Genomic DNA, 19,050 nt, shown 5'->3' with positions numbered 1-19,050 from the left:
ATTATTCATTTGTTCACAGACTTTGTTTCACACTGAATCAACTGACTATAGAAAGTGCTGTGAAGATTTTGCTGTTAGACAAAAATTAACGAATAAGAATGTGAGATAATGCAGTTTGTTTAGTCAACCTATGAGCAGAGATCCCAGCAAGATAGGGTTCACTGATGCCTAAAACAAACTTGGCTGTATGTTACACTTAAAGGTGAAAGTGGGATACATTGATGCTACAAACCTCTGAGCTCATTGCTTGGACAGAAATATACTGAAGTATCATATCTTGCTTAGTTTCAACATAAGCAGCTGGCAAGGAGTTGTACAACAAAAAGACAAGAAATGAAAGTGACAGCAACTATTTATAGCACTGAGGATGAGAGAACACATTAATTGAAATCAATCAGCAGCATCCCGGACGTTGGGAAAGCACTAGAGAATTCGACCAATTAAAGTGTCTGTCTTGCAGGATGGCATGGAGGCTCTAAACTGTCTACTAGGAAAACGCATCACAACAGTAAAATTAAAAAAGCACACAATACACCAGCATTGACAGGTCTGTGTCAAGCAGAGTATGGGTCCCATTGGAAGGAGAAATTGAAAAGAAAAACAAAGAGAAGGCAAGTACAGGTGGGGGAGTGGAGATATGAGGAATTACTTTAAAAACAGCTTGTGATATTTGCAGTTTTTTCAGATGCTGTTTTATTGCAGCCAAATACCACTAGAGTAGACAGGACTGGTGTGACAGTTCTTGTACAGAATGAAAGCACTCACATAAATTGTGAATTCCTGCGAGCTCAGCATCCTTCATATTGGTTTTAATTCATCCCTCAGTTTAATTGCTGAAGTTTTTCTTACAATAGTTTAGCTTACTCAGCGAAATATTGAGAGTTGAACCTCCATGTCCTATTCACATGGTAAGAACTGAGTCACTACTTTATCAGTCATTGTCCATCTAATGTGAAATGATCTTATGCTGCCTTAGCCTAGATCACTGATCCTAAGGTTTGCATATGCTCCATGATGTAGGGGCCTAAACAGAATAAAATATAAATGAACTTTAAGTATAAGAAGGCTCAAGAAATGGCCATGAGACCCTTTGGAATGAAATCTGGAAACAGTCTGGCCAGATTTTAAGAAAGTGACTGTTGTTGACTCATGCCCCCAAAAGCATGTCTAAAAAATTAACTCTTGTGCTGAATCAAGGGAGCTAATAGATTACTTAAAAATGCGAGATGGGACCTCTGATAAAAATAAAACTGCCTTTTCCTCCATGAAGTGATTGTATCAATGAAGTTTCAGCAGGAAAATCTCACATTTACTATTCACTGACCAGTGCGTGTGTGTGTGTGTGTGTGTGTGTGTGTGTGTGTGTGTGTGTCTGTATGTGTGTGTGTGTGTGTGTGTGTGTGTGTGTGTGTGTGTGTGTGTGTGTGTGTGTGTATGTGTGTGTGAGTGTATGTGTGCGTGAGGGTGTGTGTGTTTGTGTGTGTGTGTTTGTGTGTGTGTGTGTGTGTGTGTGTGTGTGTGTGTGTGTGTGTGTGTGTGTGTGTGTGTGTGTGTGTGTGTGTGTGTGTGTAGATGCTTACTTTGATATTTAGCATTATACCTAGAATACTGAACAACAGACAGATATAAAATGACTTTGTACTTACTTACAGTAGATAAGGAGTAGAAAGCACCAGTGGCAATAATGACGTAAACTATGTATGCACCACTGTTCCAATCACTGTCATTGAATGTGATCTGTTTAAGTGTGCTTGGGTTAAAGTTTTTGCTCTAATTTTCATATATTTTTATATGGAAAACAGAAAATCTTTTATTGCTTGTTACTGCTATGTAATAACTTAAATCCGATGAAGCTCTGATTAGGGCAAAAGCCCTCATCTCTTATTTTAACTTAAATTGTGGTTTAAACAAACAATACCAGCAGGAATTTTGTTTTCTTATTATGACTATTTTCATACTTGATTAGTGTATATGCAATGTGTATATGTATGGCGGTATTTAAACATGTCCATCAGACATGTTAAAGTGGTCAGCATTCACAATATTGAAATAAACTCATCAACCACACAGATATTTGACTCCATTAATGACTGAATTATACCTGATCAAAAAAGGAAATCAAAACAGCTTTCCTGTTCTGATCCCTAAACCACATCCCACATCCATTTGGACACTACACACACATAGCTGCTCCGTAACTAATATTTCATGGGGGGAGGTGCCTAGCCCCAGTCCCTTATGTGTAAGTTCTGCTTTTATACCCACTTAACTTGTAGATACTACCTCCACGGTTGCACAACATGCAGACATCACAACGATACTATAGTTGACTAACCACATATCCGCTCTCATACACTCTGATGAACTAAGTTGTAAATAAAAAAGAATAGCTCTTTCTTCTGTTAGCAAAATGAAGCAGTGACATTACAAACTGAAGCTGAATATATGCATATATTGAAATATTCATGTGTACATCTTGTTCACTTCTTTCCTGAATTACAATGCAGTTAAATTCCTTTGAAACAATTTGTTGTTGCATGTCTAACAGAGCCTCACTTCCTTGCTTCCAATGAAACAAAGAATTCTTATGAAATTACCGGATGATGCCTTGATCAGTGTCTAGTATTGTACCTTACTCTACTAGTATAAATGCTATAGAAATAGAAGCAGCTCAAAATACGAAATTAGGGCATCGAAAATGCAATAGTATTATCATCTGTAACCTTCCACATCGAATGATCTTTAAGAACAACTGAAAGAGTCATCCATGTCATAACTTGGGGTCCTAGCCATTCCTTACAATATACAGTTTTCCAATACTGGGCCTTTTCTGGCCATGCATTGGTTGCCAGCAACTATGTTGTAAAGCTCTCTAACTTCTCTAGCTACTTATGCTTCCTCTTTCTGTTTTCTTACTCTGCAAAATCTCTCCTTCCATACAGCTTACACCTTTATAACACAATGCAGGCATCCTCTGTGAGGTAGAAAATGCTCTCTTTCAAAACTCATCTAGGTCTTGACAGTCAAATATGAGAGTGTGGTCCTGCCATAAAGAAAGCATATTGGAGAATCGTTGTCTTAACTCTTGCTTCCTCTGATTTTCCTTATATTTTTGTGGATTTTGCTCTTTCACCCAAGTCTTCACTGCCATCTCTTCTAGGAACCAAACTGCATTTTCTGCCATTTTGCGTTATTTCCTTTGTGAACATATTTGCAGCCTCTGCAACAGCAGTTTTGACTTTTTACCATAGGTTTTAATCCTCTTCCCTACACTGTTCCAGAGACACAATCCATTTTGTCAAAAAACATTATAGCTGAAGTCCAGCACAATTTGTTTAGTGCTACTTCACTTGGTTAGTAAATGAATTGCAAATACTGTTATTTAGTAGTAGCTTCTTCTTTGGTGGCTATGAATTTCTCTAAATCACATCCTTTCTCTAACATTAATTGATGGTACACAGCCTAATGTTGTTCCCACCTGGATGAATCTTACTCCATGTTGAACAGCAAGTGTGATTCTCCACCTCTGCAACAGTAGGGCACTGAATATTAATAAGCACCTGTGTAAATGTAGGGTACTGACTCTGTCTCTGCATGTGTTAAAAGGCATTGAGTAGGAATCTACATTTGTGTTTGTAACATACTAAATGTGAATCTGCACCTGCATTTTGTACTGCACCTGCACCTGTGAGGTGTAGAACACTGAGTGTGAATCTGCACCTGTGTTCAGTAATGCACTGAGTATAGCTGTCCACCTGTGTTTTGCAGTGCAATAACAATGAATCTGCACCTGTGTAGTGTAAGGCAATGACTCTGTATCTGCATCTGTGCTTTAGGGCACTGACTTTGAATCTCCACCTGCGTGCTGTAGGGCACAGAGTATGAATCTATACCTGTGTTTTGTAGTTCACTGAGAATTAATCTACACCTGTAAGATGTGGGGTGTGAATCCTCACCTATGTGCTGTAGTCCACTGAGTATAACTTTGCAGCTCTCTCTGTATTGAATCTGCACCTCTGTGCTGTAGTGCACTGACTATGAATCTGCACCTGTGTGCTTTAGGGCACTGACTATGAATCTGCACCTGTGTGCTGTAAGGTGCTGACTATGAATCTGTCCCTGTGTGCTGTAGGCACTGACTATGAATCTGCACCTGTCTGCTGTAAGGTGCTGACTATGAAACTGCATCTATGTACTGTAGGGCACTGACTATGAATCTGCACCCTGGCTGCTGTAGGGTACTGACTATGAATATGCACCTGTGTACTGTAGGGAGCTGACTATGAATCTGCACCTGTATACTGTAGGGCACTGACTATGAATCTGCACCTGTGTACCGTAGGGCACTGATTATAAATCTGCACCTGTGTGCTGTGGGGCAATGACTATGAATCTGCACCTGTCTGCTGTAGGGTACTGACTATGAATCTGCACCTGTGTGCTATAGGGTGCTGACTATGAATCTGCCCCTGTGTGCTGTAGGGCAATGACTATGAATCTGCACCTGTCTGCTGTAGGGTACTGACTATGAATCTGCACCTGTGTGCTGTAGGGTGCTGACTATGAATCTGCCCCTGTGTGCTGTAGGGCACTGACTATGAATCTGCACCTGTCTGCTGTAGGGCACTGATTATAAATCTGCACCTGTGTACTGTAGGGCACTGACTAAGAATCTGCACCTGTGTACTGCAGGGCACTAACAATAAATCTGCACCTGTGTGCTGTAGGGAACTGACTAAGAATCTGCACCTGTGTACTGTAGGGCGCTGAGTATGAATCTGCACCTGTGTACTGTAGGGCATTGACTATGAATCTGCACCTGTGTGCTGTAGGGCAATGACTATGAATCTGCACCTGTCTGCTGTAGGGTACGGACTATGAATCAGCACCTGTGTACTGTAGGGAGCTGACTGTGAATCTGCACCTGTATACTGTAGGGCACTGACTATGAATCTGCACCTGAGTACTGTAGGACGCTGACTATGAATCTGCACCTGTGTACTGTAGGTCACTGATTATGAATCTGAACCTGGGTTATGTAGTGCATCCGATATGAATCTACATCTGTGTACTGTAGGTAAGTGAGTATTATTCTTCACATGTGTGCTGAAGGGCACTGACTGTGAGTCTGTATCTGTATGGTGTAGGTAATTGTTATTCTTCAACTGTGTGCTACAGGTTACTGAGTATGCATCTTTACCTGTGTGCTGTAGTACACTGAGTGTTAATCTGCACCTATGAGCTGTAGGCCCCTGAGTATAACTGCATCTCTGCATTATAGGGCACCAAGTGTGAATTTATGCCTGTGTGCTATAGTGCATTGAGTGTTAATCTACAACTGTGTACTGTAGAGCACTGAATGTTAATCTGCACCTGTGTGCTTTAGGGCACTAACTATGAATCTGCACCTGTGTGGTGTAAGGTGCTGACTATGAATCTGCCCCTGTGTGCTGTAGGGCACTGACTATGAATCTGCATCCTGTCTGCTATAGGGTACTGACTATGAATATGCACCTGTGTACTGTAGGGAGCTGACTATGAATCTGCACCTGTATACTCTAGGGCACTGAGTATGAATCTGCACCTCTGTGCTATAGGGCACTGAGTGTGAATCTGCATCTGTATGCTGTAGGTAATCAAGTGTTATTCTTCAGTTGTGTGCTACAGGTTACTGAGCATGCATCTTTACTTGTGTGTTGTAGGGCACTGAGTGTTAATCTGCCCCTGTGAGCTGTACGGCCCTGAGTGTAACTCTGCATCTCTGTGTTATAGGAAACCAAGTGTGAATTTATGCCTGTGTGCTACAGTGCAATGAGTGTTACTCTACACCTGTGTACTGTAGACTACTGAGTGCTAATCTGCACCTGTGTGCTCTAAGGCACTGAGTATGAATCCACACCTGTGTGCTGTAGTGCACTGACTGTGAATTTGCACCTGTGTTTTCTGGTGCATTGAGTATGAATCTGCACCTGTGTTCTACACTGCACTGAGCATGAATATGCACCTGTGTGCTGTAGGGCACTAAGTATGAATTTGCACCTGCGTGCTGTAGGGCGTGAGGTGTGAAACTGCACGTGTGTGCTATAGGGGAGTGAGTATGAATTTCTACCTATGTGTTGTTAGGCACAAAGTGTGACTTTACACCTTTGTGCTGTAGGGGACTGACTATAAATCTGCACCTGTGCGCTATAGGACCCTGAGTATGAATCTGCACCCGTGAGCTTTAGTGCACTGAGTATGAATCTGCACCTGTGTGCTGTAGTGCACTGACTATGAATCTGCACCTGTGTACTATAGGCCCCTGTGTATGAATCTGCACCTGTGTGCTATAGTGCACTGAGTATGAATCTGTACCTGTGTGCTGTAGGGCCTGAGTATGAATCCACACCTGTGTGCTATAGTGCATGGAGTATGAATCTGCACCTGTGTGCTGTAGGGCACTGACAATGAATCCACACCTGCATTCTGTAGGGCCCCTGAGCATGACTCTGCACCTGTGTGCTGTAGTGCACTGAGTATGAATCTGCACCTGTGTACTGTAGGGCAAAGAATAATAATCTTCACCTGTAGGTACTGTAAGTAGATTATAGCTGCTTAACTTAGCATCCATCACATGTCCCTTCAGCCATATTTCTCTTGTTTCTGCCAGTCCATGTTCTGTCACTTCTATCCCTGTCTTGTTCTCCCACTTCCTGTGAGAAAGGGTCTGTAAAAAATGTGCACATTTGTACTCCTTGCTGTTTCTGTTGAGCTACATGCACACTGATTGTGCATGCCTAGTACCACTGTCTGTGCCCACTAATCAGTTTTTTGTTTGTATAGACCTGCTTCATGGGAAGACTCTTTAGGGACTAATGCATGTTTCCAGAAGTGAAGAAAAGGGATTGCTGAACTGTGTGATCTACACAGAGCTGCACATTCTGCATATAATTCCTGCGTATATACTGCTAGCTTAAGGAATGGCAGGATATTGTGTAGACAAAGTGAATTTGTTTCTGCACCTAGGTTAAGATGCTGCAGAGCCTGGCACTAATGAGGGTTCTTCTAGTTGTCTAGCCCATCTTGAGGCACATTATCAGTGTAGGTTGCATTAACACAAAAGTCCAGCACAAAAAGTCCAGCATAAAGTCAAAGTCTCCTACACAGTACCTGCGATCATTATATCAAATGACTCCATGTGCATATATAACAGCAATAATGAAAAAATGTATACCTTTGTAGGATTCAGACCTTTAATACTGAGTCCTCAAGTCTGCTACTGTATTCATTATACCAACAAGCAGACTCTGCAGCCACAGTAATGTTTTTCAGACATAGCATCTGATGTTCTCTTGCCAGTGTCTTGAATGCTCACTTAATAGAACAATCAAACCACGTATTTGTTTGCTTCTTTGCTGTTTGACCTCCCACTATTCAGCTAGTAGTTAGGAAGCAGAAAGAACACACCACCCACATTAGTATAGTAAGAAAGCTGATGTCAAACTCTAACTTCAATCAAATATTTTTACACAGGAAAAAAAATGAACCAGAGCTAAAAACACGCACTCAATAACCAAAAAAAAAAAACACCCCAGGAACAGAACACAAATCCAAATTCCACAGCCTGAATGTAACACTCAAACACAACTAGCCAGTAAGCTGCGGTGGTGCAGCAGTAGCGTTGTCACCTCACACACAGCAAGAGGTCCTCTTGTTCGATTCTCGGCTAGAGCGCTTTCTGTGTGGAGTCTGCATGTCCTCCCCACGGTCGAGTAACATTCAAAAGGCATGCGTGGATGGGCGTGCCTTCGTTGAAGGCCGGGTGTCAGGCTGGCACCTCAGCACTGTAAAAATTGACTGCCAATCATTAGCGGACCGGAGTTCTGCTATGGGGACCCCTAACCGGGAAAAGCCGAAAAAAAACAACAAATTTATTAGGACACATACCAGTTGTGCCATCTAGACAAATGTTGGATTTCCTTTACGCAATCATTCAGTTGTACTTTGTTATTACAGTACAGATCATCAAATCACAAACCAACTCAGGATTGTTTGAGATAAGCTATATATATTTAACTGAAATGTCATAGGCAAATTGAAGACTCAGTTACACATCCTCTTGTCTGCATTATGTAACAGGTGCCAATTTTTTTTTTCTAACTGATTTACTTGACTGGACCTCTAGAAAGTTGTACTCTTAAATATAATAGTTTCATCTAAAGGCATAGTAAGGCATAATCCATGTACTCATGAGTACATTTTTTAAACATCTCTTTAAAAGTTCGACTTAAAGAGCACAGAATGTTTAGAACTGTCCAGTGTTTACTATACAGAGCAATACAAAACATACTTACCTGATAGGAATGCATCTCTAAACATAGATATTTTAATGGTTATAAGTGGTAACAGCTGAAAATAAGTTTGCTTAAATATTAGGTGGGTAATGGCAGCAGCAGCACCATGAGATCTGAAGAGAAATATACATTTCTGGCTGGTTTCATCCTAAGCTTTTTGATAAAAGCAAGTTAATAGTTCACAGTACAAACATCTGATCATATCTCGAGACCCGTGTGTTACCAATGAAGTATAAACAGCAAGCTTTTCTTTTCAATGGTACAATTATGTCTAAGTTAAAATCACAATAAATGCAATAAACAGGTATCCATAACATTTTTGCAGTATTCCACTAACTGGTCAAGTTACACATATGCTGTCAGCACTATTTTAGTTCACCCAGGCATACACTTACATATGAGACTGTAGAGTTCTGCATTGATTTGTTAGTGTGGTATTTAAAGAAATAAAAATATAATGACAGTCTGTATAATTATGCTAAGAGCAAATCATTTTTCTGTAACTGTGCTAGACAGAGGTCATTAACCAAAGCAGTAATGTTACCCTTCATAGAAGATTTAAGATGAACTCTTTCAGCAGTTTGTGACATGGTTTTGCAAAAATTAATATAAATATGAACAGACAATACTAGATGCCTAGAAGAATCATTCTGCTGATGGCTGGAGAAATGCCCCTTGAGGCATCACTAAGTTAGTTAAAAACATTTATTTATCTGCTGTTTCTGAAAACACTTCCTTCATCCCTAATAAGCCTGTTGTTATCTAATGGGATGACTCTATCCCTGAACACATCTCCTCCAGCATGTATGCAGGATTCAGTGATTGGACATTTTCAACAAGGTTTTCTTTGGCTGCAAGTCAGCCCTAGTCATTTAGTTGATCAGTTCAACTGCTAAAAACAAACAACGTATTTATCTTTTGCTCTGCCTGCTATGGTGATTTTGGCCTTAGCAAACCCATCCATTTCTGAATTCAGTTCAAATTTTGGATCCCAAATCTGAGACTTCAGATTAGTGTAGACCTACTCAATGGATTCTCTTTGGGCTGTATGACCAAATTTTCACTGCAGCCCTGCTGTCATTACAATAATCCTAAATAATCCATCCATCCTCAGCCCCCTTTTCCGTTTTGCAAATGGGGTCAGGGTTTACATCGCCAGGTGACTAGCCCTGCCACAGGAGTTCATCACTCACTCGCACCTACAGCCAATAGCTAGAGTGTCCAATCCACCTACTGCATGTCTTTGAACTGTGGGAGGAAAGCAGAGCACCCAGAGGAAATCCACTTGAATTCAGGGAGGACATGCAAACTCTGCACAGAAGTCACCCTCACTGAGAATTCAACTGGAGAACCCGTTGCTCTGAGGCAACAACTCTAACCGCTGCATCAACGCAACCACCTAAATAACGTGACCTACAAATGGTGCCATTTTGCATATACAAGACTCTTCTCCCAGGATTAACAGAAATCCTTGTTAGTTATTTAATGTGGCCGTGGTGGTATCAGTGGTGGTGTAAATGTGTAGCTTGGTGGGGGGTACATAACTTCTGTTAGCTTTTTCTTCTTCAGGGAAATTTACAGAGGTAGTTTTGTCACTCAGCAATGTATGTCTGACAAGCTATCTTTTGCCATATCATTGCAGTATTAATAGTGTATTTTAAACTGATCGTCCAGAATTTTTAACTGGTGGTTATTTTAAGGAATGTGAGTTTAGCTAACATTAAATTCCACTAGCACAGATTTGCCACTCGTGCTACATAGTGCACAGGATGCCATAGCTAGGGTGGGGTGAAGGGGGTACAAGGGAAAAGATCGGCAGTTGTGCTGTACTGCTATTCAGAAATAAATGCCAGTACTGCGTTTGGGGGTCAGGCCTGAAAAGATTTAAAGCTTTTCACCTGGTATCATTTGTAGCAAGCAAGTCACTCATCTTTTTTTGCTCTTCAAGCATGAGAGGATGAGAAGACCATTTTTGTCAGGGGTGACAGACGGAGGAGCATTTCAAGGCAGCAGAATAGCTAGCTATGACTGTGGGCTTATAAGTAGCATACTTTGTGATTAATTTTAGGTGATGATTACCAGTATTTAGTCTTATCCTTGGCTTGGGGAGTTTGGGGTTTGTGGCACTGTATTTTCTGAAGCATGCTCTTCAAATTAAGAAGAAGCCCAGAATTACCCTTTATGTTATGTCTCTAAACTTTGACGAAACTGACAAATTGATAGCGCATTACCCTTGTTTGCTGGGAATTATAGAACTTAGAAAATTAAGGAAAATTAATTGCACTAGATACAATATATGAAAAAAAGACTAAAGCCCCAGAATTCACCAACAATTAGGTTCGTAGGTGCCTAGTTAAGTACTAGGCTAGCTGCCCTAGTGGGCTGGGCAATTTTAAGCCTAACCAGTTTCCCTTTATGTACTCAAAATAACCTATACATTTCGATTATAGATTGGCCTTACTCATCCCATGGTTGATAATTATATATTACTCTTAATGAAAATAACTGTGATCATACCATAGATAATTTGAGGGGCACATGTATGGAATAAAGCATTTAGGAGCTATCTCTGTCCATTAGTAGTACAAGGGGCAGTCTTGGGGTAAATTTTCTGTTTCCCATCATAGATCCAACTTGCACTTGAATACGGAAAATGCAGTATCCTCTGCGAGATATACCAGTCCTTCCAACCCATTCTGTTTATGTTGCAGAAGAGGTTTAGATCTCTAGATTGAGCATTTCTGATGCCATTTGACTTGCTAATGTGCAGTAAATCAATCTGAAATGGGACAGAGGATGCCTTGTATGCCAGACACAGATCATCTCTTAGTAGTCTGCAGGATACTGAGTATAGTGACAGGGCTTTGAATCGATCCATGTAGGACATGTTGTTTAGGCCTTATATTCTTTTAGTAAGGTATCTGTGGGCATTTCAGTTGTTGCATTTGTCTGGACAGATGCTATACCAGCATGGGATGTATAGATGCAGCTGTACCCCCATAGGGCAAACCCTAGAAACAAACCCACATGGTGGAATAATAATATCAACAAGCTTTTTAAAAAGAAATTCTGCCCAAAGAAGATTAATTCCCAGCATGTCAGAACCCTTGTCACTGAAATAAATAATTAACAAATAATTAGTTCATCACGTAAGTGAAATAGCACACTGAGTGGTGGCATACACACAGCGTAAGACTGATCCAGAAATATACATAGCAAAATCTTGCTATCATGAGAAATAACATGGTCAGCATCATAGGCAAATGACCAGGCAATGATAACCAAATGAATATTATGGGAAAGCTGACAACTGTAAATGCAAATGAGGATAAACAATATGGTGGAGTGATTCAGAAACATATAAAAATTGTCTAACAAGCCACATAAAACAGTAAATCTGAACACTATCATCCCTTGGTTAACAGAAAAATTGACTGTATTATGATGCTAGGAATAACATTTATATTACCTGAAAAGCATATGTTCTCATAGTGTCTTTGATGGATGGTGTACATTGTGACCCTGTGTGCCACAGATGGATTTGTCCTTGACCGACCAGCCATCAACTCCACAAAGGGAAATGACCCAATGTTATTGGCAGAGACATCATGCAGAAGCTTGTAGACATGTGCTGTTCTCACAAGAAATCATGCAGGAGGGATAATTACTTATCTCTGTGGACACTAAGGTATTTTCTATATTGATCATCATTGCTATGGAGACTATACAACAGCCATTAGGGGACACAGTAGGATTTTCAGAAGCATCTTCCTCAGGAATCCTACACTAGTTTCTTGATGTCGTGCTCAGCATGTGAAGCTTATGTGGTGAAAAACATCACAATGTGGGTATTCCATGCAATGTCTCATTCCCCTGAGGTTCTAAGAACCATTGATTACACCCAGATTGTCATCAAGGACTCACCTTTTGTGCACAGCCTCCAGTATGTCATCTGGATGGGATTCTATTCCAGCAAGTTCTATGTTGTGTGGAAGGCATAGGATATTACTTACAATGTGCTTGTATGGTATCCAGTCAGTTCCCATGATTCCCATATCTGGCACATATCTGATCCACATCAGTGATTTTGTTTGGGATCATTTTCTACAGAGACAGCTAATGTTTAGTTCATAGGTTCATAGGTAGGTACTAGGCTATTGGCCCTAGAGCCTTTATAAGCCTAGTCAAAAGGTACCTTGGCTTTCACCACCCAAGAAAATTATTTTCTTGTGCCACTGTCGAGCAGAGCCACAAAAGTGATCCCCGGGGTGAATTTCCTATCTCCCATCCAATCATCAAGATTTTTCTTGAGGAGTGTTAATGAGGAGCTTTGTTTGATATAGATAGGTAGTTTGTTCCAGAGTATGGGAAGTCTCTGGGACAGGAATCTATCCCTCCAGCATGTTCTGTTTATTGTAGTGACAAGGTTTAGGCCCCTAGAGCATGTAGCTCAGAGGGACTGGGATTTCTTTAAGTGGAGCATGTCCAACAGCTTTGGGTTTGACATAGCTTTGTATGTTAGGCAGAGATCACCTCTGAGTATGCGATATGCGATGGAGGATATCTGGAGATTTTTGAGACAGTCTGCGTAGGGCATCTGTTTGAGGCCAGTAATCCCCTTTGTGAGGTATTTCTGCAGCGTTTCCAGTTGTTGTAGATGTCTTGTGAGGTACATACCAAAATGGGCGTTGTACTCTATAGTGGGTCTAATGAGTGATGAGTAGAGGGGAACAATAACCTCTTTTTTCCTGGATGAGAAACCTTTTGTGATGAGGTGTGCCAGGTAGAAGGATTTCCTGACTACTGTGGTGATGTGATTATCAAAGGAGAGACTACTGTCCACCTGTGTCCCAAGGTCTCTTATCACACTTTCAGTGTTAAGTAGACTACCGCCTATGTGGTAGTTCATGGGTACAGAGTTTTTACCTAAAGGGATGACAATGCACTTTTTGGCATTGAGCTTGAGGCCATGGCTTTGACACCAGGCATCTGTCTCAGTGAGGCCCTTTTGTAGGATATCCACATCATTAGGAGTTTTGTTTATGGCTCCTAGTTTGCAGTCATCTGCGAACTTCATTACCCAGAGACCTTCTGTGTTAGCCTGTACTTCAGAGAAGTAGATGCCAAACAGGAGAGGACCCAGGACTGAAACCTGTGGTACTCCACTTGTTACTGGTCTGAAGTCTGATTTGGAGTCTGCTACTTTCACAGTGTAGTTTCTGTCAGTGAGCCAGTTGGCAACCCATCTTGTGACATAGGGATTTATACCTAGTTTAGTGAATTTATCTATAATTCCAGAGTGGGGGATGGTGTCAAAAGCCTTGGCAAGATCTAGATAGGCTGTGTGAACCACCTAACCCTCATCTACGGCTTTGTTGACTGCTTCAAAGAAGTCTATCAGGTTTAGGAGACATGATCTGCCTTTTACAAATCTGAACTGGGTGGAGTCCAGAGTTTGGAGATTAGTGCTCTTCTTCCCATCCTGGGCTGCACAAACCAACCAGCAGATTTGAAGACTGTAGATAATTCATGAAGGTGTATACTATAGAGCTTTACAGGTGATGCTGGATAAGACCTGGAGCCATAGTTCATGACACAGATAAGCAGCCCTTGTATCATATCTGAGATATTACCACAGACCCACAACTTCATAAAGCATGTGCTTAATGCCTTGAAGGATCCTTTCTATTGCCTAGATACCTTTAGTGGTGCACTACAGAATGCTTCAGAGGCTTGATATTTTTCATCTGTTATGTTGCACAACATGATTTCATATAAATAGCTGCAGCATTCACCATCAGACTGCCAGGCGGACTGGAGCAAGCAGCAGGAGAGGTGCTTGATGAGGAGTGTTAGAAGAACAGCTGATAGGGAATCAAATGTCAGGTTCAGGAGGCAAAATACACTGCAACACTGGCAAAGAGCTGGTATCTGGTCCACAACTATGGAACATAAACACAACAAAGGATAAAACTGATGCATGCAATCCTATACCCAGTTAATGCAGTACAGTGCATTGACTGACTATACTGTACATCAGACATTACTTAACTGACATAACAGAGAGGAGGAGAGGTCACAGTTGGCATCATTTGCAAATGTAAGGTAGTACACATTGATAAGGATCAGCAACAAGTACACTGTTGTAATGCGGTAGGACTAGGGGGAATTAGAACTGTCAGAGGGAGATATGGGCAGCTGTCTATACTGTGTTGTAGTGGGTAGGAGCTACTCTTAGGTGACAAGTGACCAGAAGTCAGGCTGCACATGACTGGTGTAGGGGAACTTTGTGCAACTGATGGTGGGTCAGTATGGAGGCCATGGATGTGACAAGTATTTTGGCTCCACGGGTGGATAGGACATAGACTGTGGTTGAACACTGACATGTAGTTATCCCTCTACATGGAAAGGTACTGTCATTTACACTATCTGGAAAGGATGCAGTAGATCTCATCACAGTAAAGATAACCATTCTGTATGTCTACCTGCAGATAGCCTGTGCTTCATCACCACAGCTGCTGTAGTCAGTTTTTTTTTTTGCACATATTACACTCTGAAATCCTTTATGCAAATCTGTGCTGTGTGATATTGCATCTATAGTGCAGTCAGCACACCTTTTATCAAGTTGACATTGGCCTCATAACACTGCAGTTATGCTAATGAAGTCATTTCACTCAAATATTTCTGAATCACCTGTATACCAAAGTGCAATGTGAGCGCTAAATTATGCAATGGGGCCCACACCTCCTTGTTCTCCTGCCTGTTCATCCCATGTCCAGACAATTTCATTGCAGCCTTGCAACCACATCATTTAAAAAAATGCTGCAGGCAGCTCATAGAAGTGCAATAGTACAGGGGAACTATGAGTAGTGGTGCTCTGCCGTAATATTTAGTGATAGAGCCACATTGCCATGTGTGAAGGGTTTGCAAGTGCCGCTCATTCAATCCATGTTTGTTTTGTTCATACTACTGCACATTGCCATATGGTTGCTTTGTGCTGTCATGCAGCCTGTTGATGTACATCATGTAGTTTCTGAGACATGCATTGTCTCAGCTCAGCTATCATTTTCACTCTTGGTTTCAGCCTGACAAGAGGCTATGGATTCTGAAAGGCCTGAATGCAGAAGGGCTCCTGCATGGCACCACTGGGAAAGAACATTTCCCTTCACCTACGTCATATACACCACCAGAAGTGCCGGCCAGGTAGGGTTCCCCCATACAAAGTGGATGCCTGCCACTCACATGTCAGAGTGGTGCATAATGCCATATACATCACCAGCTCTGATGAACAGTGTCAGTACTGATATATTGTCCTTAAGATGTGCTAGCCTTACCTTCTCCACCAATGGAAAGAAGAGGTTAGTGAGAGATAGCCTAAATACTAGATTAGGTGTTTATCTGAGTCTACTTCATGTAGTTGACTTATCATTTCATCAACTTTCAGATCATTGAGATGACAATATTGAAAGTTTAAAAACATGAACACCCAGAACATCATATTTTCTCTTCATGTAAGTAATCACTTGTTCACCAACAAATAAAATAGAAGCATAACAAAATTAAGCCCCCCCCAAAGTGGAGAGTTTTCCCCCCACACCTCCCTAACTAAATATTCCAACTCCAAGATCCCACAACAGTGGAGAAAAGGGCAAAGTTCAGCATGGTGGCCAAGTGGTTACTTACCCAGAGAGAAAATACGATGTTCCGCATGTTCGCGTTTTTAAACCTTTGACATTTTCATCTTGATGATATGAAAGTCGACAAAATGGTAAGTCGACTATATGAAAGGGACCCATTTATCTTGCTAGATTAAGCTTTTTTTAACAGCTAGAAGTTGTTTCTGATGTTCATGGTTACACTGTGCTGATTATAATTTTTTGTATTTCAGCTTGGAAATAAATATAAGAGGCTTGGAATACCAGACAGTGGAGAAAGGCAAGACTCTCCAAGTACTGAGGTATATGTACTATATTGTTTCCATATCTGAATATCTTTGTTTCACCTGCTCAACACAGCACAGTTCTCCAATGCTGTTAAAGAATGTAACTGCTACTTATATTTTGCATTGTTTGTATAACTCCTGAATGAATGTGTAACTGTTCTACTGTCCTTACTACTACAAGTTATTTTAAACAGTGGCATCTTAATGCTGAATGCAGTGATCTTGGGTGTAATAGCATAGCAAGGGTGGGGTGAATGGGGCAATTGCCACAGGTGCAAAGTGTTAGGATGCACAATCAAAAGCTCTTTTCTTTACGAAGTACCAGTATGCAAAGGCAGTTGATGTGAGTGGTGTAGATCAGAGTGTGTGTATGTACTTTTAAGAAGCATTTTCAGATGTAGCACATATATATAAATACAGAACATGTGCAGGCAGCAGTGCCATTTTGAGAGAGCAACCAGAGTGTTAATATGTATGACTGTGATAGTCAGTCTGTTTATAAGTTTATTTAAGTTTAAGTCACACAGCCTCATTTGTGATGTGTTTGTGTGTGATAAAGTTGCTTGAACTGAACCCACGAATGTTTGTCTGTTTTATCCTGACCAGACGAGCGACAAGTGGAGTTTTTTGTTGTTGCTGTTTTTTGATGTTCTTTTGAAAGCTGGGGGTGTGTGGATTTGGTAGTGCATGATTTGCCAATCAGCTTCCTACAATAGTCCAAATAATTTTCTTTACTAGTGCCGTCTTTATATTCTCCTTCCCACCTACATCACTCCGCTACTTCTCTCTAAATATAGAAAAAAGGTAACTTCACTAAAGGAAACATTACTGCCCTTCACCCTTCATGTTGCCCTTCTGTATATTCTTCCTCTTCCTCTTCCCTCTTTCTGATTTTAATTTCAACACATTTCCTTCCTTTTTATAGTATAAACATTGGATGGCATTTTGCTATATAACTCTTATATGGGATCTCACTTGTGTCATGTTGCACAGTAGTGGCCTTTGATACAGGTATTAGTGTGGCAGGCAAGATATGTATATATATATATATATATATATATATATATATATATATATATATGTGTGTGTGTGTGTGTGTGTGTGTGTGTGTGCTGGTAAACCCATGTCATGTGACCAACCTTAGATGTTTCATACCTTTCAGCTGTCAAGAGTTTCACAAAATGTCCAGATTTTAGAGTCATATTTTTGGTCTGTTTCTCATATAATTTGTAGATTTCTGGCAAATCACTGATAACTGAAGTCACTAAATAATGACATACATTTGAGTTTCAGACTTCATATCATTCAGAAAATGCATGCTATTATTCTAGCAACTTTGCAAGTTTATAAGAGCAATATTTATAATATTTATAATATTTATAAAAGTTAATCCCAAGGCATTCTTTAGCTATGTCAAGAATCTAGGTGGCAATTCTCAGATTTGCTCGGAGTTAGTGCAGAATGGCACAAAATACACTGAACCGACCGATATCGCCAACATCCTGGCAGACAGGTTCAGTGCAAACTTCACCTCCCCTCACCCCCAAAAGGGCTCATAACCATACCAGAGGAATGTAGAGTCCCTGAAATCACAGACACTCAGGTTAAAACAGGCCTTTACAAAGCCAAAAACACAGCATCAATGGGACTGGACGGTGTCCCAGGCTGCGTCCTACATGCGCTCAAAGACGAACTAACATCCTCACCTAAACACACTGCTCAAACTCAGCCTCTTCACAGGATACGTACCCATAAAGTGGTGCACAACAACAGTTATTCTGCTCCACAAAGGTGGAGCCACAACATACCCTGGGAACTATCGCCCTATAAGCCTTACTAGCTTGGTTTGCAAGGCTATGGAGTGCATCTTTATGGAACTCATTAACAGAGACATTGGGAACGTCCAAACACTGGATCTTACCCAGTTCAGCTTTGTTAAGGGCAGATCATGCCTCCTAAACCTGGTGGATTTCTTTGAGACAGTTATCAGGGCTATAGACGAGGGAAAGGTGGTACACAAAGCCTACCTAGAGCTCGCTAAGGCCTTCAACACCATTCCCCATTCTGGTATTATAGACAAGCTCACTGGCCTGAACATAAACCCTTACAAAGGTGTCTCTGTTTCCATGGTTAAACCTCATCTTTCTGCAGGTTTATGTTGGTTAATAGGGAGCAGTAATGTATGGATTATATCCTTCCAGGGGTTAAAATATTCTGCAAGGCTATGTTATATCATGGACCTTTAGGGCAAGCCTTCCCTGTTTGGAACACAGCCTTGCTAACAGGCCCTCATTTTAAGCATTTTGCCTCTGCCAAGTTTGTTTCTCAAATGGAAGTTGGGCAACAGTTATGTTTGTTGGGAAGATTAATAAATTGCAGTTTCTGAGTGTTGAAGAGAAACATCTTTCATTGCTTGGAGTACAGTAGGGTGTTGAATTAACCTACACCTCCTTACTTAATGCAGTAAGCTCCAAGGTTACTATGTCTCAGGAAAAAAAAAGAGGGTAACTTCTCCTGCAGCAACCTCATTTAAAGAGCAAGTGCATTTTCGCATTGAATGACTTTTGTCTATTACAACAGAGGTATGCTGTTGCTGAAATGGACTTCTGGTCTTCAGCAAAATTAGTCTAGGACTTTGAACTTGTGTTTTACACATTTTACTCATTCTGCAAGCAGAAAATTCATAAGAAGTGAAAAGGTCATTACTTGAGATTTTGTTTGCCCTAAGAGACTTGTAGTCCAAGCATTTCCTGCATGGCTGAGTGTAGCCACTGC

The sequence above is a fragment of the Protopterus annectens genome, chromosome 12.part0, assembly GCF_019279795.1.
Source record: "Protopterus annectens isolate FY-2018-M chromosome 12.part0, PAN1.0, whole genome shotgun sequence".
Lineage (NCBI taxonomy): Eukaryota > Metazoa > Chordata > Ceratodontiformes > Protopteridae > Protopterus > Protopterus annectens.
The sequence above is the reverse complement of the archived record's forward strand: the minus strand, read 5'-3'. Positions refer to the sequence as shown.